Below are 26,932 nucleotides of genomic sequence, written 5' to 3'. Positions count from 1 at the left end.
TACTTATATCGCACTATAGGCTTAAAGTGGAAAATCGATACGACAGAAAACGGTAGACGTATATGTGGTATAGGTATAGGTAGGTGTAAACACGAAAACAACTCGATTATAGGTTATGAGTGCACCTATAGTGCGACTTGGCACGTACCCTAGTCTTTTCTATATAACTATGTACCTATAGCGGCGCTAATGGCGGGGAAAGAGAGAGCAACGATATTTTATCGCATCAACGATCGGATACCAATTAAAGCGCATTTATTGTGTACATATTAAGAACAAACCATAAAATGTAAATAACAGTCAATCTGTGTAATATGTTTATATTATTATAATACGTCTATATAGTAGGTATATACCACAAAATCATGGTGTGTCGAGTTGATGTAGCTCGAAAAACACATTTTTACGGGTGTCAGGGAAATAAACAAACTTAAAAAAAAATAAATGAAAAATCCTACCTACCTACTCGTACGATCAAACCATCCTAAATGTAAACATTTATTTTATGATTTATTAAACGAGCTTAATAAATTACTATAACGTCGGACACGTTGACGTTAATCTCGTTAGCGCCTTTTTTTTCGAATTCACAATACATGCGAAGCAGCATAATATATTGTCCTAATTATAATATTTTATATTTTTTAAAAGCTAAATTTTCGGAAAGAATTCAGCGAGCCTGCATGCTGTAGGTATTAAAAAACAGTAGGATACGAATCAACGAGAGGGTGCAGTGTGATATTGAATAAAGGTACCTACAATCTACATACAATCACAAAAACGAACTTTTATACATATTATTACAATATTCGACTACAGCTGGAATATAAACTTAATGGGCCACGGGTTGCACTTGTAATTTATACGCAAGCGGGGATGGTTAGCATTTAATACAAACACAATAGCTTGTATATTTTATTAGATTATTAAAAGACACCAAGGTCGAGGGCGGACGTCGATCTTATAATTAAATGGTCGCAAGTACATATATTATGTGCCCTCTCAAAAATCGACAGAGTATTATAAATTAAATACACGATATCGTATATAAATATATTATAATATGCGAGCATATCAAACGATTGAGATTTTCCGACCCCAACGACTATAACATAACACTGCAGTATACACACCGATCGTAATAAAAAATATATATATTTTTTTATACGTATACTAAAGTACGGTGCTTATAATGCTGAGGTACAGTCCCCTCTATACATGCGATGTGTGTATATTTAATAATATAAATAATATGCGAATTTCAGAGACGACGACGGTGACACGGTATATATATTAAAGCGCACGCCCACGCGTGACTCGCCCTGTGTATACTGTATATATATATACATCTAAGTTGCAGTGTGTACACGTATACACACACACACACCTAAAGTCCTTTTGTTCTGCAGACTTAAAACCCGATGGGCGTGGGGTGCGGGTGGGGGACCCCCGTCGCGCCGAAAGCTCGTTAATAACGCACCTATCACCGCAGTGGCGGCGGCGGCGACGTAAGGGCGCCCCACCCCGTGTCCAGTATTACACCGCACCACACCACACCAACTACCCACGGGTAGAGTTTTAAGTCCCGACGTGATTTAGCCCGACGTGGTGTACATATATATATATATATGTATGTATATAAACGTGTATATACACACCACCGCGTTTATTATTTATATTGTTTTCGTATACGGCGCGACGCGATATAGTTTACCGCGCAAAACATTCTGCGCGGGGAGGAAAAGAAAAGAAAAGAAAAACAATAATGTACACGCTCACCGCAGACTCCGCGAACCGAATCTCGTTTTAGTCGAAATTAATTGTCTGATCGGGGAGGCCTCGGGTCGTTAAGCATCGCGGAAATTATAACGGGCGCTGAGCGTCTTTTGCGGAGGTGCACCAACAGGGGTTTTCGTTTTTATTGTATTATTATTATTATTATTTTTTTTTTTTTTTTGTTTACATTCGTTTTCAACGTGCTCCACATAAAATTATTGTACAATATAATAATAATTATCATATATTATTAAGTAAACTTCGATGCATATGTCGTACACGGCTGCAGTCACGTCGTTTATATTTGATGGATGCCTACTTAACGGGAGTAGGTATTCGTGTAGAGATCTTCCATTTTATGCGTATGGAGTATGTAAAAAAAACGTTGCCTTCTAGGCATTGGTATATTTCTTTAAAGTGATATCCGATAAGAATTAAACAAAAGTATGATATTAAATATGAATCAAGTATATGGATTCAAAGCATATATAAATTGTGCTTGCATACTTTATTATTGTCTAGGGTACCCTTGCTTTCAGAGTATATACAATACATGATAAAATTACATTATTATATTATTATTTACGCTGCAGTTTTAGCGTCGTGATTGAGTGTATACCTTATACACCTAGTTAACTAGAGTATGTGTGTAGGTACACTCGCGTCGTGTGTGTCTCAAAAACTAGATGTGTATGATATTTTTATTGACGCTTCAAGGGCAACGGCGTAAATTTATTATTCTTATGACGACAGCGCATTGTTGCATAACGACTATAACGAGACACTAGCAGTATAGCAGCTTTATTATAATATAGTAGAAGCATACTTATACATATTACGCACTAAAGTCGGTGTTCCAACAGATCGGTACACATATTATTATGGAAGGTACCTATGTAATATTACTGTCGGTTAAAGTGCTTATACTAACCTACACGCATATATAACGTATAACTTTGAAAAAATTGTACCGACACTAAACGCGTACCTACACATAATCGCAGTCTTATATTAATGGACCGTTTTGTATTGCAACAAATGCAAATTATTTGGATGAGGTTATTATATAGGTACATAAGTAGTCATGCCGGTACACGGTACTTTATTATTATTATTATTATTTCAAGTGAAAATTTTTTCATGAAATATATTCGCTCTAAACATGACATACCAGCTTAAACAAGTAGGTAGTGTTTTTAATAATTACCGTATAGTAATAATGGACAAATTTATTTTGCACATCATACCTATTATATTCTGCATGTTTGTACAAACCGGCATTGTTTACTTAATTAGTTATCAATTACTTCTGAATCCAGCAGGTAGGTAGTATTTTATATATTTTATATATTTTATATTTATGCGTGCGTTATCAAAAGAAATACCTACACAAGAATATATAATATTGAATCATATCATTATGTACTGCAGATGAAAAGAATTTCAACACAATTAATGAAAGTTTATACGAATAATTGTTGAATGCACATACCGACATACTTTCAAAGACTCACGTATACAACTAACGCTAAGTCTTAAAAGAATAACTATATGCTGCACGGCACTTGATATTCGGGCGAAAACGAATGAATGTTTATTTACGAGACTCGCTGTAGAATGTACGGTAAATAAGATTTTTAATAGAAAATATATACTAATTTAATGAATAAATTACCTAGGTTCATTATTTATATTGCATATTACGTACATCACCATTATATTGTACCTATGGTGTCAATATTTACGAATTCTCATGGACTCCAACCAGTATCTATAAAGATAACAAAAATAATTACTTATATTATCAATTTTTATTAAAAAATAAAACACCTTCGATTGAAAATATCCAAATACAAATAATTTTTCAACATCCGCAGAGGTGTTTTTTTATGATAAGTCCATTTTAAAAATATTTTCAATGATTAATTATTCTGTATTGATTTTAACGAACCGAAAAATATTTATTATTTAAGTACATATATTCTAATTAAAATATTTCTCATAGTAAAATATATCATGATTGATTCGGGTCAAATGTAGTGGCGTATGACCTATGATCTTGATATATAACCGATTTAACCCGTAGAGAATTTCCAAATTAAATTTTCTTTCAAACTCCTCAATATTACACTGTTCCAAGCAATGAACTTTATATAAAAAAAATAGCATCAGATAGACCGTGTTGGTATAATATATAGGTCGCATTTTTTTTTTTAATTAATGTTAAACTATAGAAACATTTAACTCTATTAATTAACGTAATTTTATATAGCGGAACAATTACACGCAAGTGTCCATACCATAAACATGTACCTATAGGTACCCAACACGCCCAACACTTCAGTAACATCATCTTTACTCTATTGTAATTCACCGCATATAAGTTAAGTGAAATTGAATTGGACTATATAATATATTATTTATCAGTGTTTAAACGCGTTGTGCGTCAAAATCCGCACGGAACGAAACGAAACTTTATTATTTTATACTTTTATGTTTGTTTAAAACACATATTTTAATACGCTTTCCAGACATGATCTATGTGTTTTATTAATTCACGGCGATAACAAATACTACGATTACATGACGCCTATATTTATGGTATTTATGCGCAGAAAATGTGTAGGTACAGCGATTCGTATCGCATTTGTGAGTAATATATTTATCATTAAATAATGCGGCTGTACGCTGTACTGCAAGTACGTCATGACGATCGTTCGAAATATTATAACAAACGTGAGCCTATATGAAACTAACGAAAAATAAATGTACTTGAATGCATAATACAATAATTACTACCAGTAAATAATAAAGGTAACAACTTATGACAATACAAACGTCCTGGATTAAATAGAAAACATGTATTTTTGTAGGCGTATTTTTTAAAATAATAATTCGTTATCGTTGCGCGCGTTTATGGGACAAATGTATTGTAACAATAATTATATTATGTACAGTTGAAACGGACCTGAAAACAAAAAACCGGTTCTCGGACACGATTGAGCTATCAGACGAGAAAATATAGGTAGGTACATAATATATGTATACTAATAACGAAAACCCTTCGCGCGACAACGACGTTCTCACCGTGGCCAATCGTCCCTCGCCGAGCGAGCGTATATTGTATAATGATGTTATAATTATTATGCACGATACACATATTAGTATTATTATTATTATGCCTATATAATATATACACATAAGTCCATAACATCCATTAGAACCTATTATTATTATTATGAACTGTCTCGATATCCGGATGGGGTTGACAAGGTCGTTATCTATATGGTTCATTAATTATTAAACATAATAATAATAATTTATATTACACTGTAAAAGGCGAAAACGAATTTACCTGTCGTGCGCCCCCGGAAGCGTACACTCGACGGACGCGATGTTGCGATCATGCAATAATAATAATATCATATCATCCACGGACACAACCGGTTGCAGGCGGCGGCGGCGGCGGCGGGTGCGGATAACTAAAACTGAAAACTGTAGAGCACTTCCGGACTCTCTTGCGCAATCGAATCGAATTGAAAATTGATTTAAATAACGACGACACTGCGAACTCTCGTATGATATTATCGTAATGCGATGAAACGTCGACGTCGAGCGCACCGTCACCGTCGTACATCGGACGCGTATTGAAACGCCGGTCGTGCGCGCGTACGTGTGGTGCGCGCGCGAGCGCTCGCGTATTTTTTTTATTCCGTTCCGCCCCGCGACCAACATTGCCCACACCGACGACGATCGCCTGCCGCCGCCGCCGTGACAGCCGCTGCAGACGTCGACATCGTCACCACCGATCGCTCGCTACCGTATTCACTCATACGTATATCATGTGTGCTTGTATGTGTATGTGTGTGCATGTGTGTGCGTGTAGGACAAATCCTAGTGGAGCATACGCTTTTGGTGGTGGTGGTGGTGGTGGTGGTGGTGGTGGTAGTTGGTCTATAACGTTATACGAATCGTATTATACTCGAGCACACGCTCACCCTTGTTTGCTCGCGACGACGAGACGACTCTCAACCACCGCCATTCGCAGACCGGGTTCCCGTTTAGGACACCGAGACTATGATATAGGTATAATGTGTAGGCACAACGAAGGCAAATGTATTTTTGGTTTTTAGTTTTTGTATTGCATTGTATTTTTTTTTTTTTTTGTAGAGGAAGTATTATAGGTGTGTATATACATATATTACCAGATTTGATCCTCCCTTATTATTAAACATGTATACGATAACGGTAGGAAAAAATAGTTCTCTCCTATATTAATATATCCCTATACAAAATACGAATATAATAAGCTGCGGACCCTTATTATTATATAGATTTCTCCGTCCGTTCAACGTTGATGTATTTAGGTATTATGAGAATAACATACAAGTAATTATTATAAATCTATACAAATATTTACATTATTTTAGTATTCATTTATGATAATATCGTATGATATTTTTTGAATCATATAAAGAGTTATTATATCATAATACTTCACTTATATAAGACGATTTATTTATTTGTATTAATCATATTTTAAGGTCAAATAAATTTTTTTTCACCGATTCGGGCTCTACGTTTATACTCCTAGTTAGAGTATAAGGCGTGTGCTATAAGCTTCAAACGATATTACAACTATACAAGTACATTATACATAAAAGTACATTGGTGTAATGCGTTTTCCAACCTAAAAGTAGGTAGGTTAAAATTCAAATTGTATTAATCTCAACAAATGTGACAACGAGTGGGTGAACGACTTCTTCGATATGCGAGCTTTCACTATCCTGTTGTCAAAAAGTTTACATATTATAGGTACGTGTATAAATAAATTTATAAAAATAAAAATTTGGCATTATTAACTCCGACTGCAGTTTTAATAAGCACCCGTGTAATAGTTTTGGCAAAAAAAAATCCAATTATGAATCAAAAGCGTTTGCTCATTATATTACACTATATATACATCACACGTTATAATATATATAAATATAAAATTTTTTTTTTTATATTCCATAAAGTATTAAACAACACTCCTTCAGCGACACATATCGGTGGCGATGGCGTGTATACCAGTCTTATGCGATGGATGAACTCACGGAAAATAAAAACAATTTTTTTGCGCAGCCGTGGTATGGTGGTTTTTTTTATTGTATGAGACGTTTTTCTCGGCCAAATTGTCAAGTCTGGTTTTATTTCTATATTTTGCCGCCAAACATACTTGGCACTGATTTTGGACGTTCATATATATGTATAATATATATTATATATATATATATCGTATACACTCACGCTCGGGCGATTTCCCGTCCACACCCAACTCTGCTGAACGCCGAAAAGTATTTATTATGTTCTCGTTTCCACGAGTATACGTTGTAAAATAAATTGTACTAAATGATATCAAATAAAGCGTGCTACGGGTTGCCTTGATTACTATCAATCATTTATGGTATAGGGACTAGAAAGAGTACTGAGTAGAATTTTATACGTTTCGGTATTAACGCGAAAAACGTCGATCCGTCAAAAATGTTCAGTGAAATCGATCTTGAAACATTATCGTATTAGGTATGTATTATTATAATACCCTCAGTGAAATGCGAGGAAAACTCGGTTTTCAGTCCCGTGACATAGAGATACCTATATATATGGCTAAACACCATATACAACGGGCAATAATATTATATTAATGTGTAGATATATAATATTGTTATTATATATAGGCAGGTACGCTGAACATTCGTCTTGCACGGTCACACGATATACGCTATGTCGATAAGAATATTATGGTTTTATTATTGTTGTTTTTTATTTCCACACACAATATTATTACTGCTCAGAAAAAATTCCTTTGGCGCGATTAAATTGAGGCCGCTGGTCGCATACTTAATTGTACATATTACAGTTGCTCAGATGATCGGGATAATTGTAAATAGAAATAAAAATATAACTATATACGCACAGATCATAGCGTTCAGGAATTGTAAAGTATTCGATTATTGCACGCGGTTTTAAAATATATCTAGTATTGTTTTGACCCACTGTTGTAATGATATTCAACGGGTATAAAAATAAAATTATAAATTACCAATATGAAAATTTTAAAAATCATCCAAAGCTTGATGGATTTAAAACTTCTCGAATAGTGGGGAACAATCAGTGAAAGAAACTTTATACCATCCGTTTTTAGATAGGAAAATATAATGGTTTCGTGATTTAGTCGGTAACTCTTGAGCCAAAAACTTTCTAATAAATAACTATATCACTTACAAACAAATTTAGAGTGCATTTGTTTTGTTATATATAAATTACATTTCTTTGTAGTTATGGAACTTTTAGTGTTTTATGTAAGTTTTTATTTGTATATGCGCATATTAAGCTACGATATTCTTAAAGTGTTTTATACTTAAAAACCTTCCCGATAATTTTAGGGAATAGTTTTTGTTTTAAAAATTAAATTTCATTATTTCTGAAACAGTAATACACAACAACGATTTTTAGAAATGGATCCGAAAGGTCACCGATGCATATTTGTATTTTGTAGGTACTACATTAATAGTAAACGCATTTTAATACTTTCTCCGTTCCACCTAATTGAGGGGGGGATAATCATTAATCACATCGTCGTCGTCCTTATGCCAAGCCACATGAAGATTTCTAGGGACACCCTTTAACAAATATGTCCCCTGTTATACGCACACGACATTCATAATACTAATATTTTTATTCTACTCGAAAAACACCTTTCGATTTTATACACGCCATCGTCGCCGTGACACATATTATATTATTACCATACCTACACGTTTTCAATAGCTAACTAATTTTTATCTAATACCTACAATAATATATATTATATTATACAAAAGGTGGCGGACGGGCGTCGCACAATTTTTTATTTTTCGTCCAACTGTGAGAACTTGCAGCAATTAAATACATTTCATTCAGATACACTTTATGTGTATACATGCATATGTATATATATAATATAACATAACACGTTCGTGTGGCGCGTTAATTCGATTAATTATTTATGAACGGGACACTTCCTTATTCGAATCGCTATACGCGCACACACACCGCTACAACGGCTCGATCGGACCGGACGTGCTTTTATACGACTCGTTTAACAGGGCGCATTATTATTATTATCAAGCACACACGATTTCCAATTGCACAAAGATAAACGGTACGCTAGTTACCTATCTATTCATATATATATATATATATATTATACATATTGCTATATCTCGTATATTTTCAAAATCTGCACATGCTTATTCATATTTTAAAACGCTCGCAACGGTTATAAACGCTAAAAGCGATTTAAAAGATTCACCAGAAGTTTATTTTTGGGGGAAGAATGAACATACATTTCAACCGTAGGTAAGCACAATAATATTCTAAGTCAAACAATTATTCAGCCTGCATATCAGTAATAATTAACCGATTTTTAAAAGTTGTGATTGTATATAGTTATCGGCATTAATTGATACTTTCTGATTAACGAATTTATAAGCCTATGTGTTTTTGAAGTAAATTAATAATTACAATATTACAATAACATATGCGTCCGATTAAAAAAGTTAACTTTTATTATTTAGGTATATTCTAAAATAAAATGTTTACTTCTATTGAACGCGAGAAGCATATATATTATACATACATCATAATGATGAAATCTACATCAGGTGAATTTAAACTATTATATTATAAAATTATGAGTATGCCTTCTATTCACTGCGAGTGGCAGAGGAATTATGGCATAGTACCATATCATACTATAATAGACGTCAACAAATGTTTAAATATTCTATAATGCTCGCGAATAACTGATTTTGTTTTTACTTACGCATTTGACAAAGTTAACTATTGTCTTTATTAAAACCATAGCAATAACATAAATACTTTCCTAAAAACACACTTTTGTTGCACCGTACTTATCTGTAATATCGACAATATTGTGGGAATTATTTTTTTAATTGTTTTAAAATAATTTTAGATCGGTAATAATAATGTTAATAATTAATAATTTATGGGTAAACAGCATTTTCCGTCTTTCCAATAAACTTCGAGTTTATAGTACATAATATGTATACCATTAGTTTGTTAAAAAATACAAACAGCTGTACATAATTGTTTTAAATCGGATGAAATAAAATACGCTGTATTAAATTTAGATGGCTGTATTTCCATAAAAACGAGAAGATATGAATTTCCACGGCTCATAATAATATTGGTTTCTACCCAAAATGTCGGAAAACTTCTGCCCCGTATAGCCAATTATGATCTGTGAACCGTTGCATTTTTCGAAAATATTACTACTATTATACACCCACTCGCGTGGACCTTAAACGTATACACTTATTGAGGTATATTCGGAAAATTAAGTGCGACTTACCCCGCGACGTAAACAAACGAAGACTCCTGCGGCGGCGGCAGATAGACGACACGCGGGCGACGACGACGGGAAATTCCGCGGAGACATAATACTACCAACACCGCGAACGACGGTCACCGGTGTTGTGACGCGGCGGTGACGGAGACAGCAGAAGACGACGACGACAACCGCGGTCACACCGCCCCGCGCCCCCATACACGGGACCTGCCAATCAATGTTCATTTCATGGCTATTGAACGGCGGAGAAGAATGAACGGGCGACCGGACGAAAAGGAGAAGAATAACAACGACGACGACGACGACGACGAGAAGAGGAGGATAGACCGCGCAGCGACGTCTTCGGATCGCGTCTGCCAGGTGTCGCGTCCACCCACGCACGGGGGTCGGGCCTTGACGACGACACAATGCACCGCCGGCCGCCGCAGGGTATACGCGGACTCACGTACATAACATATAGCTGGTATATAAACAGAGGTATACACCAGGTATTGTACATGCCTAATATATTCGAAGATTATTATTGTTATTGGGTTCATTCATCATCGCCGCCCGAGCCGAGGAGAGGGGACGTGTATAGGTGCGCACCGAGTCTAACCCGCGGCAACCTGGGAGACGTGCATTTTTTTTTTACGTTTTTCTCTCTTTGTTTTTTGGACATTTTTTCCCCGACGGTGTGTTCTGGTATCGTAACGTCTAAATACTTTTAGCCGTGTGTGTATGTATATATAGAATATGCATTTGCACCCCGCGGGGTGAAGTATCCCGAAAATATATGTGTGAGCGTCGTTTTTCAGCTTAGTCAACGTCAAAACGATATCTAACGCGTGTGCTGTGCACGTAGGAATATTTACAGTGCATGTATACAATATATATATAAGGGAGCCCCGGGACACGTGAGAAATTAACCAACTATACAATCGACAAGATGGCGGGTATACAAGTGATGCCACTACTGCAGAGACAAACCTATTCATTTTTTTCAACCGAAAGACGAAAATTACACTTACTATATTATTATACAAGTTCGTGTCCTAAACTCCGCAGTCTTGCACGCACTGTCGCTCTTCTTGCATATGAATAATGAGTACATTATAATTAAATGATTTACTATGCCCTTAGTGTACTGATTAGTATTTATGTCACAGAATCACAGAGATGAACTATAGGTAGATGACATTTAAATGTATTTTTATAACTGTTACAGATTGAAAGTTAAACTCGTTTCTAAAATACACAAGTTTCTTCTTTGTTATTTTAGCGTAGATGGTGTGTTAATTTCGAATGGAAAGAGAGAAAAAGTTTTTTTAGTTTTGAAATGAACTAAGATTTTCAGGATAATGTTATACCGATTTTAAAACAAAATTAATTATAAACTTTCAAATATGTTTATAATTTTGATAGTGATTACACAAATAATTATTAATTAAACATGATAATATACTCACAAATACTTATGCAAATATGTACTAATAATAAGTATAAGCATAACAAAAAATGTATGATTACATCATTGCAAAACACATTTTGTGCTGAACCTGATGTCATCTGAGAAAATAAAATTATACACACTCAGAAAAAATAATAGAAACACTTTTATACTAAACATATATAATGATTATTAGGTTTGATTTGAGATTTCAATTTTAGAATTCAAATAACTCATTTTTTATATTATATGTATGGTTAAATAGTAGTAATAAAATGTATTTAATTTATGACTATAGAAATAATCTTAAATTCAACTAAATATATAATTATTGCAGTGTCTATTCCGACAAAGCGGTTAAACTTCACACATTGTATCCCTATCGGCTATCATATATTCGATTTTTGTTGTACCTATGTCCTGTTTATAGGAAATTAGAAACTACCTGTATTATTTTAATTTATTAGAATTATAAAATCCAAATATGCAATATCGTTCGGTTGAGCTTATAATATGATTATTATACTGTAAACAGTGTGAACCAGTGGTATTTTTCACAACACACCATTTGACGCAAAAATGATGGTACAAAATATAATCAGAGAATAAAGTATTATAATTGTTTAATAACATTTTCGACAAAAATTATATTTTTTACTATTTTGTATCATACATAATTTTTTTTTTAAATGTTTACCTTTTTGAATTTCAACATATTATGTTTATAATTTCACAGTCCTATGTAGAATATTTTCGGAGTTATTCTATATATGTATCGAACTCTTATTCCGAATTATCAGATAATTATTTAAAGCTTATAATTATTTAATGTTTAGATGAAGAGGGTGGTTAAGTATACCCTTTTGCACTTATCATTACTTTAAATACCTACATTAAAATTAATCGAATTGTCCACTAATTCAACATTTCAAATGGAATAATCTAAAAATAATATTCTCTGGCACACGAAATTAAAAATGTATGTTGTCATTTTAAAAACTTAAAAAATGATTACGAAGATGAATCTTAAAAAAAAAAAAGTTTTCAAACAACCATTGTCTTGCGTTAATAAAATCATTGTATATAGTAATTATAAGTTTTAGGTACTTTTATACATAATATTAAAAATTATAACTAATATGAATTTATAAATATATTATAGGTATAATATTTCATTTTATCACGTTCGAAAAGAACGACACTAAACAAGTACAGTAGGTACATATATGTATATGATTATATAATTACTATAATATTGCTATATATTGTACACCGCCGCTTCTATTTATCAATTAATTGGTGTGTGGGAGAGGGAAGAGAAAAAAAAGGCACTTTATTAATTATATTTTTTTGTTTCATCAACTCGTAGTCGCATGAACGTTATCACACATAATATACCAACACATAAAATATACACACACATATATATCCATTCTACAGTAAACAAGCCCGATCGAGTTTTTTTCGCGTTGAACACACGCACTGCAGACACTATTAATATTTGTATTTACGGCCCGACATTTTTTTCAGTTATATCCCGTGTTTAATTACCATCATCTGATAAAACAACAACACGCATTATTAAACGTAATGTCAGATCGATATCATACGCGTTTATACGGCCCGTGGGCGCGTGATGCATAATATTACCTACCTATATGAATGTTTTGTCAACGTAAAACCTCGTTCTCGTGTAGTCGTGTGTATATATGTACTTACGTTGTACGCCTAATATATACACACATTCACCACCAGTAACACATTGATTCACCTGGTACACACAATAATATTATAGCGAGATATCATACACATAGTATACAATAGAAAAACAATGATGTCAACAAATTTGCATACGCGCGCACGGGGTACTATAATACAACACCAGCCTCAGGTAAGTGTGTTTGGGTATGGAGGGTTGGGAGGTGCCTGTGCATTGTTACTATTTTTTTCGGTTTATTAGGTCGGTAAAATAAGCTTTTATAATACATCGTCAAACTCACGAGCGCGTGTGTGTGTGCGTGTGTACTGGTGTGGGCGACAACTGGCGTGTGCCGCTGTCGGTCTGCCACAAATAAGCTCATTATATTACATGGCTATAATAATGATAATATTATGTTTAGGCGACTGCTACAGCAGCAGCTAGTCCGGCAAAATACGCGACCAATTTTAGTCGGAAACAATACGTAGGTTTGACGGACGAACCGATATTGTCCTTTCGGCTTTGTTTTGTTCGCGTCCACTGCAGCAGGACGGGACAGCCGAGCTGCAGCTACGCTATAATTTTACGAGCACATAATATACGCTTGTATAGTTGTATAGTACCTAATAATAATAATAATAATACGCAGTTTGTGAGAGGACTCGTCGACAAATGTTTTTCAAGTACTCTCGTACTATTAACAAGCAAAGTTTATTTTTCTCGATTGTTCTCTCACACCCCTCCCTCACTATTAGCTTTCCTCGTCATTCCAACACGACTTTTTTTAATTCGACGAATAATTAGTCATTCCCTATAGTATATATATATATATATATATATATATAATATACAGGTTGTGTAATTAAACATATTTTATTAGTTGGTACGTCTGCAGCAGTGTTAACCTTATAGTTTTTGTTTGTAATTCGACTTTATATCGTTCACATAACATACATAATACAAATTGTCGTGCAGTCTAATTGCAGTAAAATTAATTAAATTACGTTGGGAAATAGTTCGCGCGACAAAATTAATGTAAAAATGATACACTGCCGTCGGCGTTATAAAAATGTATACAGATATTAAGCATGCACACAACAAACGCATATTGTATAAAATATTATATTTATTGTCATTATGCACCTATTCAACGCAGATACAGGAATTTTGTAATAAATATTAGTCAGCATGAAATGTAAATAGGCAACTTTGGTGAAGAGAAATTTAAAAATCTGGCATTAATAATATAATATCAGACAAATACGTCGTTACAGCACGGAGTGAAAATATTTAATACAAATATTGAGGGTGATCCAAGCGAAATGGCGGCAGTGTTAAGCAATATTCGCCCGAAATTCCATCCCTGCGGGTCGTTCATTATAATATACATGTAGGAGAAAGCCGGTCCATATGCGACGGTGGCAGCGTGTCACATGTCGTTTGCGGAAACGAACCGTCAGGATTTTTGGATGCCCCTCACCACCCCACCACAATTTAGACAAAATATATAAATTATAATTTATCACGTCTACAGCATATACTATATACAGTGCGTGAATCACGAATATGTGACATATATTTAAACGTTTCAATGTAAAAGTATAGCTTTTTCGTGCCCAGTATGATATTATATACCTACACCTTGCAGTACCGTTTGCAGTATTTTACATAAATAATATTATGAATGTATAATAGGTGTGTGATGGGTATGTAGACGAATCGATCGGCGTTCGCGAGTTATAAACGTGACGTTCGAGTTAAAATAAAGCGAGAAAGATATTTGATGTGTGTGTGTTCGTGTGAATGAGGGGTGGGAGAGAAAGTAGGATGAGTTAGGGAGAGAGAAAAGAGAAAAATGTATCCCGTCGCCCGCACTCGCCGCGGCGTCGGTAGAATCATATCGAACACCTCCTAGCGGGGGGTCGAAATTCGGATTTTCTGTTTTATCGCCGGGGCACAACTATATACATATATATAGTATGTATACACACAATATATATAAGCTCTATTGTTCTTCTTTATTCGCGCTCGTGGCGGATACGTCGCGGGACCGGGCCCTGCAGGGGCTGGCTGCACTATATATAATAATAATATATATACGTAGGTATAAGCGCAGGACTGTACGCCGGAAACATTTTCCGTTACGGCAGACTAACTTTCACCGCGCCCGCCAGCCTGCCCGACCGCCCACGACCGACTCCTCTCTCTGTTCCAGACGTATTTATGAGTTTCGCCTATATATTATACGACAACGACGACGATATATATATAGTATATACATATATATTTCTGTGGCATACAGACAGACACACACACACACATATATATAAAATATTATATATACTCAAAGCCTTTGCCGGCGGGGAGGCGGTAAGGCATTTTTTCCTACTTTGCTTTTTCTTTTTTCTTTCCGTTTTTACTCCGCAGCGGTTCACTCCGTCCGAATTTATTAAAAGAGTTTCCGTATCGTACGCGAGAGCCAGAAACGGTTCCGTCGACACCAGAGGCGACGCCGCGCCTGAGGCCGACGCCGAAACGGCATAGACGGGACGGGAATGCGAGAGATGAAAAAAAATCGGAATTTAAGGTGTTCCGTTGCAGTCGACAAGGCGGCGCAATAAAAATATATATTTTATTATGACACCCGCGTGATCGGATAGTACGCTGACATCCAACGCGTTGTCGACGCTGCTGCATGCAGTTGATGTCGCGAGATTGTACAACATAATATTTGAGAAAAAAACAGGAAGAAACCCAATATGAAACGGCATATATATATATAATAATAAAAATAAAAATATTATTTACACAAAATATATATTATATATTGTATTATGTGCCAAAGATTCCTGACAAAAAATCTATACGCAGCTATATACTACATACCGTGCAAATTATTATTTATGATCTTACTTACTGTAATATATTCAAACATAGAACATTGTTTATTATATTATTATATTAAGTTGGTATGAGTATTCACTGTTCTTACTCTATGCGCCTAAATCTCGATATTGCCAGTCAAAGCGTATATGCATATTAAGTTTAGAAGTCTACCTACACGAATCGTCCCGCAATGAATATAACACTAGTTTAAATGCTACAACGGCAGTAGAATAAATCATTTTGTGTTTTGTTTATTTCCAGAATTTGGGTCAGTAAAAGTTATAGAATCGAATCAAAACAAACATTAAAAAAGCAATTACCGCGTGCAACAAGTCGAGGCCGTTTGAGTGCATTAAATTCACAACTGGGATTGGTAGGTAGGTACGTTATTTTTGTTTATGATTTATTTGAGACTTTATTTTTTTATTCAAATCAACATAATACAATGTGGGCATGTGCAGGCATATATCTTGTAGACAGATATATTTTTCCGTAATATATAGCAGTTATACATATTATATAATGAGCAAGCACTATATAATTACGTTTACAATAAGTTTATTTTTTTAGTATTTAATAGTACAAAATATTATAAATATTAAATACCTACAGATGTTAGTATAAATAGAGTCATTAAGATATATGTATTTAGTTAGATACTTATGTAGTTGTTTGTATCTATACACTGTTGTTTAAATTAATGATATAATTTAAACAGTGTAATATCCTATAAACATTAGTATTTGTAACACAAATAAAATACAGGTTTGATACAAGTATTCAACGCGTACTAATGATTATTAATTGATATAAATAAAAGGAGTAGGTAGGTATACGAAACATAATATATAACTTTATATAATATTATATGGCAAACACAAATATACATAAAATATAACGATTGACGGAAGTTTAATTTATATGAAAAATAATGTGATGTATTTAGGTACTTATACTTTAGGTATAAAGGTATATAGGTATACAGGTACCTTTAATAACAAATTACAATGTATATAGGTATTCATAAAAGTATTAATTACTTTTACATTAATAAACTTAGTATTTCAGATTTTCAGGATGACTCAACAGGAATAAGATTGTCTTTTTAACTTTGAGGCTATATAATGTATTTATATATGTATAGATTTTGAATTTTTTTGAATCAGTATTTCTAAGTATATAATATAAAATATCATAGCAACATTTTGGCTTAATCCATACGTTTTACAAGTTCTACAATTTTAAAATAATGTAAAGGATAAAATATATTGTGCAACATTGATAATAACTTATAAAGATGTAAATTATGTAATGACATAGTATGCTGTATGATATATTATAATGTCAATATTGCTATCAAGATAATTTAATTTAGATATTAGCTATTCATAATAAAAAAAATTGTATTACATTTTAAAAGTTTATACTTCAATTATATGTACCAATGTACCAATAGATAAACGATTAAAATTGTACCATATTGGTTGGTAACGATTTAAACATAACAAAGCAATTAATGCTGATTATTATTTATATAGTTATATATTATAGTATTATTATTTATTATAGTAGGTGCCTCCTCGTAATAGCCTACGTACATTGTAATTCAATCAAATTTATTTTATTTCTTATGCTACATATATAATTAATACAAAATATTGGGTTCATTAAAATGGTTTGATTCTTTTTTAAATACATTTCAAACATTCAATTTTTGGGCAATTTTGAAATCTTCATTAGCCCCGTCCTTTTTTTATTCTGATATATTTTGCCAAATTGAAACGCATACAAATGCAAGCAAGTGCATGCACCATTTTTAGTGCAATTCGTAGCCGTGTAGTAACCAAACAATCATAACATTTTGCTATGCATAAGTACATAATATCTTACAACTTTATAAATATGCCTTAGTGCGAACGGTGTAGGTACATCGCGCCAATAACACACAATAATATGTAGGAACCTACCTGTATAAATATTATGTATATATTTAAATTATTTGTACTCACACAGTCACACACACTCGGTCGAGGTAATACTAATAATATAGATATAATATACCACACATACACGCATATGGGATGAATTACGCACGCATTGCGTGTACAGGAACGTTGACGGATATCGTGAGGACTGAGGATTGTTATTATTATTTTTAGTATAGGTACTATTTGTAGATATACACGTAATACCCCGTATATGCGCATATAACCTATTTGCGATCATGTATATAATATATAAGAGAAAAACGCGCGTGTCGGAAACGGCACAGTGTTATATACATTTATATAAGATAAAATACATGAGTAATATAATATATACGATTTAGATATAAACGGAAATATTATTTTTCCGGGAAAGTTCCCGAGCGGTGCGTTTTTCCAATATGATCCATAAAATACGAAAACTACTTTATTATTAATAAATGGTTTCATCGTCAAAACGTGATGATGTACACGCACACGTAGAAACGAGCACCCACACAGTCGGTATATTTATAGTATTATAATATTATAATATTTTATAACGTGCGCTAAACGGCCGTCTCGTCGGGTGGGGCGTGCTGGGAGCGGAGCTGCGTCGGAGCGGTTACGGGTGAGGGGTAGTTTGGTTTTTGGAAAACTATACACACGCGGTCATTATTTCTTCGCTCGAAAACAACAACAACAACAACAACACGAACAGTAATAACGACAACAGCCAAACGTACATCATAATATTATATGCGATAAACGTCGTATTTTTATATGCCCGCTGTGGGACGAGGTGAGACGATAACGACGGTGGCGGCGGCGTCATCGGTAACGGCGCGCAAACGCACGCCGCCGCGGCCGTCTCGCCTATATAAATCTTGTGCACACCATCGTCGTCGTCGTCGTCGTCGTCGACGCGGTTATAACCTCCGCCGGGGCGAGGCGGCGGCGGTGGCTCGTAAAAACCTATTTTACGAGGCCATTCCGGACGACCTTGACTCCCATTCGTATATATACCACGTACTTACACACGCGTTATATTGTTTCGTCGTCGTCGTTGTCGTTCTTTCAGTGTTCTATATATTATACGCGGTTCGACCCCTAACTCGTTCCGCGCGCTATCGCAATAAATTTTGTGAAAACGTTCCCGTCGCCGCGGAGAGCAACACGCGCAGAGTCACGACGACAAAAAACCCGTCTTCGTTGTGTATACATTATTCCATTCATGAAAACGCGCGGGCATTATATTTTACACACCTCCTGTACCTAAGTCCTACATAAAACGGAATCTCGCGTAACCATTTACCATGTGCGTATAGTGTATATTATAATATTATAACATTCTATATTAATTATAAGCAGGTATGTTACGATTTATGATAGCGTAAATATCACCAACTCTTCGGCAACATTATATTTTTGCTGTTAAAAAGTCGCGTTGATACCGCCGTTCGGGGAGATAGTGTATGACGACAATATCGCTGATGGTTTTGCAATATTTTTTTTGTTCAACTCTCTCCGCGGGCGGCGCGCGCACATCTCTCCGGGCGTGTGTACCGCACGATATGAAATATGGAGTGCGAAATGGCTCGTGCGTTTTGGCCTCGGCGGCGGCGGCGGTGGGGATGATATGCGCGACACGGCGATGTATATACGCGTATACGCGGCGTTTGCGGTGGAGCGGCGGCGTGCGCGGCGGTGGTGGCCGACCGGGACGCCATCGATCTTCTGTCTTGTCGGCGCGCAAAAGGGTCCGTCGGCGGGCGGGACGGTGGAGGGGAGGACCGGCCGACCGGCGATGGCAACCCTGTGAGTGCATGTGTATATGATACGCGCGCCGTCTCTCTCGCTCTTTTTATTCGCTCCCATGCTGCAGTCACTATCGTTCGCGCAACCACGTTGGAATAATAATAATAATAGTAATAATATGTTACACAACGATGACGACGACGAAAATAATATTATATAGTAGGGTAGAATATAGGAATAAAGGTCGGTGTACCACGCTTAGTAACTTGCTTTGCACTTTCTTCGACAACAAATTTTATTAACTGCGTAGGTATACTTAAATGTCCGTAATATAATACCCGACATAAAAATGTATAGGTACCGATGAAGTTCTCGATTGTGTGTATAATGTATATCACTTATAAAGACCCAGAATTTAAATGTGCGAGCATCACATGGGCGCTTTATAGGTAGAAATATAGGTACTCTCATAATATAGTATTGTTAATTATTATTATAATGGTTAATGCCCACAACCTATGAGGTTTTTTTTATTGAATAAGTATTTATTCTTAAATATCTATACAAACTTGAAGACCAATAAATTATTTTTACGATCTAATCGATATATACAATATGAACACAGTAATAATTATAATAGGTGTATACGTAAATCCAATTTAACGCTCCGGCGTATTTTTAAAAAAGTTTTCCAAAACCTGCTCTTTTTATGCTGAAACTTTTTTAAAGTCGGTCTTTGTGTAATTCTATCAGCAATCAAAACAGTTTTTTTAACAAAAACTTATAATTAATGAAACTAAAAAAATTAATTATTTGTGATTTTCAAAGTTATATAATTTATAAGTGGGCAATTGTTCGTAATATAATAAAAAGAACAAGGATAGGTTTATTTGAATTAAAATAAAGGTTGATTGTACAAAATGTGAGTTTTTTTTAAATAAATAATTAATTAAGGTTATATATAAAGTACCACTATACATAAATGCTTGTTTGGAAGGTAAAAGTAGAAATTATCTGGTGATTATTTTGACAAATTATTGACATTTTTAGACCATACCCATACAAACATTTTTTTTCCTGAAATGCATCATGCCCTTTGAATAAAAAAAAAATTGTATCCCTTCTAGCTGTTTTATAATTTTACACGACATGATGGTTTTTCATTGCTATATAAGATTAAGTAAGCAAAATTGCAAAAGCAAAGCAGTGTTACTCGTGCAACAGGTCCGTCGTGTATAGGTATATATATGTACATATGAATAAAATATGTAGGTACATATATTACATACGTGATACGTTATAAGCACAGTAGAAATTACTAAGAAAGTTGTACATTTACGAGCATAATTACGAGCATTGTTGTTGTTATTATTGTTGTTATTTTCATCGTGTTATACAGACTTCCTACCGCTGTACAAGACCGCCCCCCCCCTATATAATATTATTATAATATAAACCTAGGTATAATATTATATGGCAGGATTTTGACATACACGCAAGATTCGAATATTCTTTAATATATTATTATTTATGATTACTAATTTCAATTATATAATGATTTAACAAAATCTTTCACTAAGATGTGACCGTATAAGTTATGATATGGCGTTATATGACCTTTAAAAAGGTAACACCTACTTACATCTATAAAATAAAGTATCCATTTGTATAAGTTAAGCATATTATAAAATTATTTTATCCATATGTTTAATAAGATTTGAACATTATTTAGACTTCAATCACTGTTTATATATTTACTTATTACTTATAATTTTATACTAACTGCTGTTTATATAAAATGTACATCAAAAACAAATTACTGAACATATAGGTATTTTAAATTACATTATAATTTTATATACTCGTAATTTACGTTTTCAATTAAAACGGATAACTATAAAACAAACAAATTAAAAAAAACATTGTTATACTTGCTAATTGCAATTTTCATTAATATTTAATTTAAGGCTACAAACAACATAATATTATAGCTCTTTAAAGCATGGAAATTAAAAGTAATAACAATTATTTTTAATGGTAATAGGAATGTTATACCGACTACACAATCAAATAACATTATTGTAGAAATTATTAAAAAATAAAATTTTTTAGTTGCATGGCTCAGAAACTGCAGTCCCGCAATATTTCAATATCATTGCACGCGCATAGTTGCGTGATTTAATATACAGGATGAGCCACTACGTTATCCTATATAATATTTAAAAAATTGACAATAACTTTTGTAGGATGCGAAATGTATAGGTATAGATAATAAATATACAACGAAGAAAAAATTAGAAATACTTAAATTGATATAAAAATTATAAATGGCTGGACTTATATATTATAAACCTACATAATTACTTAATAATTTACTGTCACTAGACAAAATATATTATTTTTCAATATAAATAAGAATACATAAAAATTATTTTAAAAATAATATTTGTTGAATAAAATATTATCGATTATAAAATACTGATTTATTAGAAATTACTAATTACTAATTAGGTTTATATATTTTATTATGATCTACACTAACCTATATATACCTACTATGCAAGCATTAATTTTAAAAAATGCCGTCCTATACAAGTATAATATAGGTAGGTACTTACATTATTAAACATATTGAAAAATAAAATCTTTTCAGAATTATTGTTTCAATTTAAAAATAAAAAGTCAATTTAATTATTGAAACTTGACTTTTTGCAAGCCTTTTATAATACTGCTTCGATTTTAAAAAGGTAAATATAATATACGAATGGTGTGTAATGTGTATATTGGAATGGTACTAAAATAATGTGCTTTATTTACATTGACCACCTTTTTTTAAAATTGTTACGTAAGTTCTAGTACTATAGATATAGGTACAATATATGTATCATTTAAAAATGTAAATAAATGAGTAACTATACACATTTTTACAAGAATCAACAAAAAAATGTTGTACTAAAACCAAGAAGTGTTCTAGAATTAAGCATTTAGGTATGTACCTATATAAGTGTATAAAATACTAAAATATTATTCTTAATGATCTTTGTTTTAGAAAATCCAAAAGATGTACTCGTATCGATGATAATGTTTATATTAATAAGTCTATGACCTGTAATTTGTTTAAATTTAACTATTATATATTTTTGAAAACAGGGAACTCGCTAAGCTATATAGTATGTGTAATGTGTACCTCGTCAAAGGTTACTCTACTGAATGTATTAAAGTTTAATCCAAACATATTATATCATTATTTACACGAAAAATGATACTTAACAGTCTGTCAATATAGCTAGATACTGGTGGATACTAAGTGGTGGTATGAGCATCTTGGTAGAAACCTTACAATAAATTATATTTATATGTATAAATTTAAAATGTTATAATTATAAACTAAGAAAATATTTTCAAATTTTCAAATAACTTCTATTTTTTTTTTTTTTTTTTATTAAATATAATAATAAAAATCGAAAAAATCGATTTGAACAAAACTTAAGTTAAAAACTCGAGATAATATGTAGATAATAAATCTGTTTAGTTACTATTATATTAGTTGAGTTTTACTATTCGCTCTGTATTGAAATAAACACGATACTATAAATTATGTTCCGCTATAGTGTTATTAATATAAATTATACTTCAAATGATACTATAGTACATACTATAAATGCCCAACAATAAATAATGATGTATAATATATTCACTTAATCAGCAACATGATTGGAGATTTTATTTCTAATTTCTTATACTTTAAGTTTAATGTCTGTTATATTTATTGTATTAGTTGACTACAGGTATCAGGTACGTGTAATTCTAAATAGCAGTATGTATATTGTATAGGTATTGCTGTATTACTCACCGTTTCGCAATTGTCTGTATATATAAGTGTTCTATTAGTGTAATATAATACCTATGCGCATGTATTGAATTAACATTTCTTACCTGTAATAAGAAAAAAATCAAAATTAGTTACACATATTAGGTAGATATATAAATACAATTCAAAAATATTTAATGGAACAAGAGTTTCGAGTATATAACAATTGAAAATATATAATATATAAAAGGTGGACGGTAGTATACTTTTCTTAGTACACATATACAGCGGACGAGAGAGATAAGAATAAGTGTTTAGGTTGGTGGGCTTTTAAAGGCGCCCCGAGGGATGCGAAGTCCCCGGAAGCGGTTACCGCGGCGGCGTAAAAATTCATTAGGAACAGACAAGCCGACGTGATGGACGGCCACAATATATATACGCACCCCCCGCCAAGGCGCTGGAGCCCTCCACCGTCAATTTGGAATTAAAAATAAAACAAAATGTGTCAATACACCTTAAGGGTATCTAGATTTAATACCGTTGCCCATAAATCGCCGTCGGTTTAAATAAGCTGAAAAAAAGAGAGAAAGCAGTAAGCACCCTAGCTGCTGTTGTACAGCACTCGCTATTCCTGCAGTGCGGATTTTCGTGTCTCGTTTGGAAGACCACGCGATTGACGTTTAAATTACAATTAAAAACTTCTGTGGACTACGTGTTGCTTTTTTTTATATTATTTTATATGGTATATATAAAATATTGTGACACAATTGAGCGCCGCGATTTTTTTCACCCGCTGACGACGGTAGGTGGGTACACTGATGCTGCTATCGAGAAGAGCCACATGTCTATTGGTTCGCGAAAAAAGAAGCAAAAAAACACACACATTTATATATTGCCAACTGCCAAGTCATTTGTATCGTTCCGGTTGTTTGTGAGGCTGACATTTCGGCGTGTTCCGATAAAGGGACGTCAAAACATTAACATTTTTTTTTATATAAATAAGGGACCCGGATAAAAAAAAATACTGAAGGGTGCTTTAATTTCACAAAATAACATTAAACCCTAGCAAATTGCGGTCTATGGTCAAATACGCATTGTCATAATATTCGAACACCGGGTATAAATATTTTAAACGCATATTATAACATGCTAAGTATAAATAATCTAATGCACTTTTTAAAAGCTATCTGTTTTTTTCATTAGTGAGGTTTTTTCTGAATAATTAAGAAATCAAAAATCTTCTTTCAAAAATATTTATATTAATTCGGCCAAAAGATATTACTACTTAGATATTATATAAACAAATAAACAACATCTCGTAAAAATCTTTAAAATCATCTTGCATAAATTATTATTTCTTATACAATATAATAACTGATACAAAACAATAAGAAAATAGGAATATTAGGTATGATGTATTTAATAATCTTCATATAATTGTGTACGTGTTACAAAAAAAAAAATGCTATGGTCCAAAAAATATTATTTTTGTTTATTCACAATCAGAGAAAAAAAACTTTTTTCGTGTTGTGACAAATTTTAGAAATTCGACTCATGTATACGAATTAACCGGACTATACACAAAAGACATCCAACACGACCGATACGCATGGGATATTATTCGGACCATGAGAAAAACGGTTTGCGAAAAAGTAACCAAAAAAAAAATTCAACATATACGCGTTTTTAAGAAACCGTATAGGTATATATAAAAAAATGACGTAAAGAATGTCCACCTGTACTCTTCTTTATTTTTTTTCTACAGTCTATACCAGACAATAGCAAACGCGTATTTCCCCTCACCCCATCCCACACATGCACCGAGGTCAGGTATTCTCGGCCTACACCAGTTTTCAGACTGCAAGTAAAATATAAAATACGTACCGGCATGTACACATACAGGAGTGTTCAAAACCGAATGAAAAACTGAGAGAAACCAAAATGAACGATTGCTATAATAAAGAATATAATATTGTTTCCTCTAACGAGTTTCTAGTGCCAAAAGCTTTAGGCTCACGATATAAAGTATGGGTACCTATGTATTATGATCGATGGATATCCATCGTTTTCTGACAACACCTGCCCCTATCAGTGGCGTTATAGCGTTTAAATTAGGAGATAATGTATCTATTAATATGTGTACCTACTAATAGCACCATAATCACACGTACGACTTACCTTCATATTTTGTTTTCTAAACTACAAACGAGTCATGGCGGTCATGGACACTCGGCGAAAACTGTATGTGTGTAGTCTGTTCGTGAGGGTTGGTAAAAGAGCGTAGAAAAAAAAACCAGACCCGAGAAGGAAAACGACGCCGGACGCAAGACGATTTCGCGACCTCGATCCCAAAAACTTCACACCGGAAACGAAAAACGAAATCGGAAAACTACGACGGAGAGGACCACGACGGGCGGCAACGGGCGCGATATTCGGTCGTTTCGCGCGGCAAGTGTGCGGTGTATGCGCGTAGTGGATACGTGCGGCGGGGACACTGCCGTGAAGCTTCGGCCGCCGAGTTTTCCCCCTCGTGTACCGGCGGCGCGGCGTCCCGGCGCGTGGCGTGGCACGGCGCCGAGACGCAGGCGCGTCGCGCGCGCACCGCGTCACAACCCGTCGTCGTCCGTGGCGTCGTGAGTCACACGCGGAACCGACACACATACACCCCCGCTACATACACCCCTCGATGAGGAAATCTACCCTATCCCACACTCACACACACTGTGAATGAACGGACTATACGCGTAAGTGCAGTAGTTACTGTGTATACATATACAACACGATTGACGTGGTGCGACAAAACAAAACCCCAAAACTGTTTAAGACGTGTGATGTCGTCAGCTAGATGTGCTATATAATTATTATATAGTTTTTGACACTTGTTATATGTTGCGTTCCCACGTGAACCGGAAGCGCCGTTTCGGGGGAGTACAGGTTTTCGAGAAAACTCGCGGGTCTTCGTTTGTCCATAAGCCTTTGACGACGAATAAAATATATTGATACTCTTTCGGAATATGTTTCGTAATAAATAAAAATATACCAGTAGTATAATTCCTTACAGCATATAATCAGGCACGTATACACAATAGAATAAAGCGGGGGGGATGGTTGTACCCCTCTGCAGTGTACGTGCATGGGAATAACATTGTATGAACCGGGTTACTATCCCCTATATAATGTGCAGTACAACTTTAAACAGTCTAGCGTCCTAGACTGC

The 26,932-nt window shown here is 34.0% G+C and overlaps 1 protein-coding gene across 8 annotated transcripts in view; it reads right to left on the bottom strand.

Annotated features, from left to right (window-relative positions):
* LOC111041078 (homeotic protein antennapedia-like) overlaps window positions 1-26,932 on the bottom strand; it is a 166,472-nt gene that overhangs the window by 36,070 nt on the left and 103,470 nt on the right. Inside the window, exon 2 of one of the 8 annotated variants that reach the window (XM_022325233.1) lies at window positions 23,758-23,840. The exons of 4 other annotated variants lie outside the window; for them this stretch is intronic. The gene's annotated coding sequence lies outside the window, so the exon portion shown is untranslated. Of the gene's footprint in view, window positions 1-5,131; window positions 5,446-10,171; window positions 10,304-23,757; window positions 23,841-25,893; window positions 26,218-26,932 lie in introns of those variants that run through there. 3 more of the 8 variants (XM_022325231.1, XM_022325238.1, XM_022325235.1) reach the window with 3 other exon arrangements.

The sequence above is a fragment of the Myzus persicae genome, unplaced genomic scaffold (genome assembly GCF_001856785.1).
Source record: "Myzus persicae strain clone G006 unplaced genomic scaffold, MPER_G0061.0, whole genome shotgun sequence".
NCBI classification, from domain to species: domain Eukaryota; kingdom Metazoa; phylum Arthropoda; class Insecta; order Hemiptera; family Aphididae; genus Myzus; species Myzus persicae.
The sequence above is the reverse complement of the archived record's forward strand: the minus strand, read 5'-3'. Positions and strand labels throughout refer to the sequence as shown.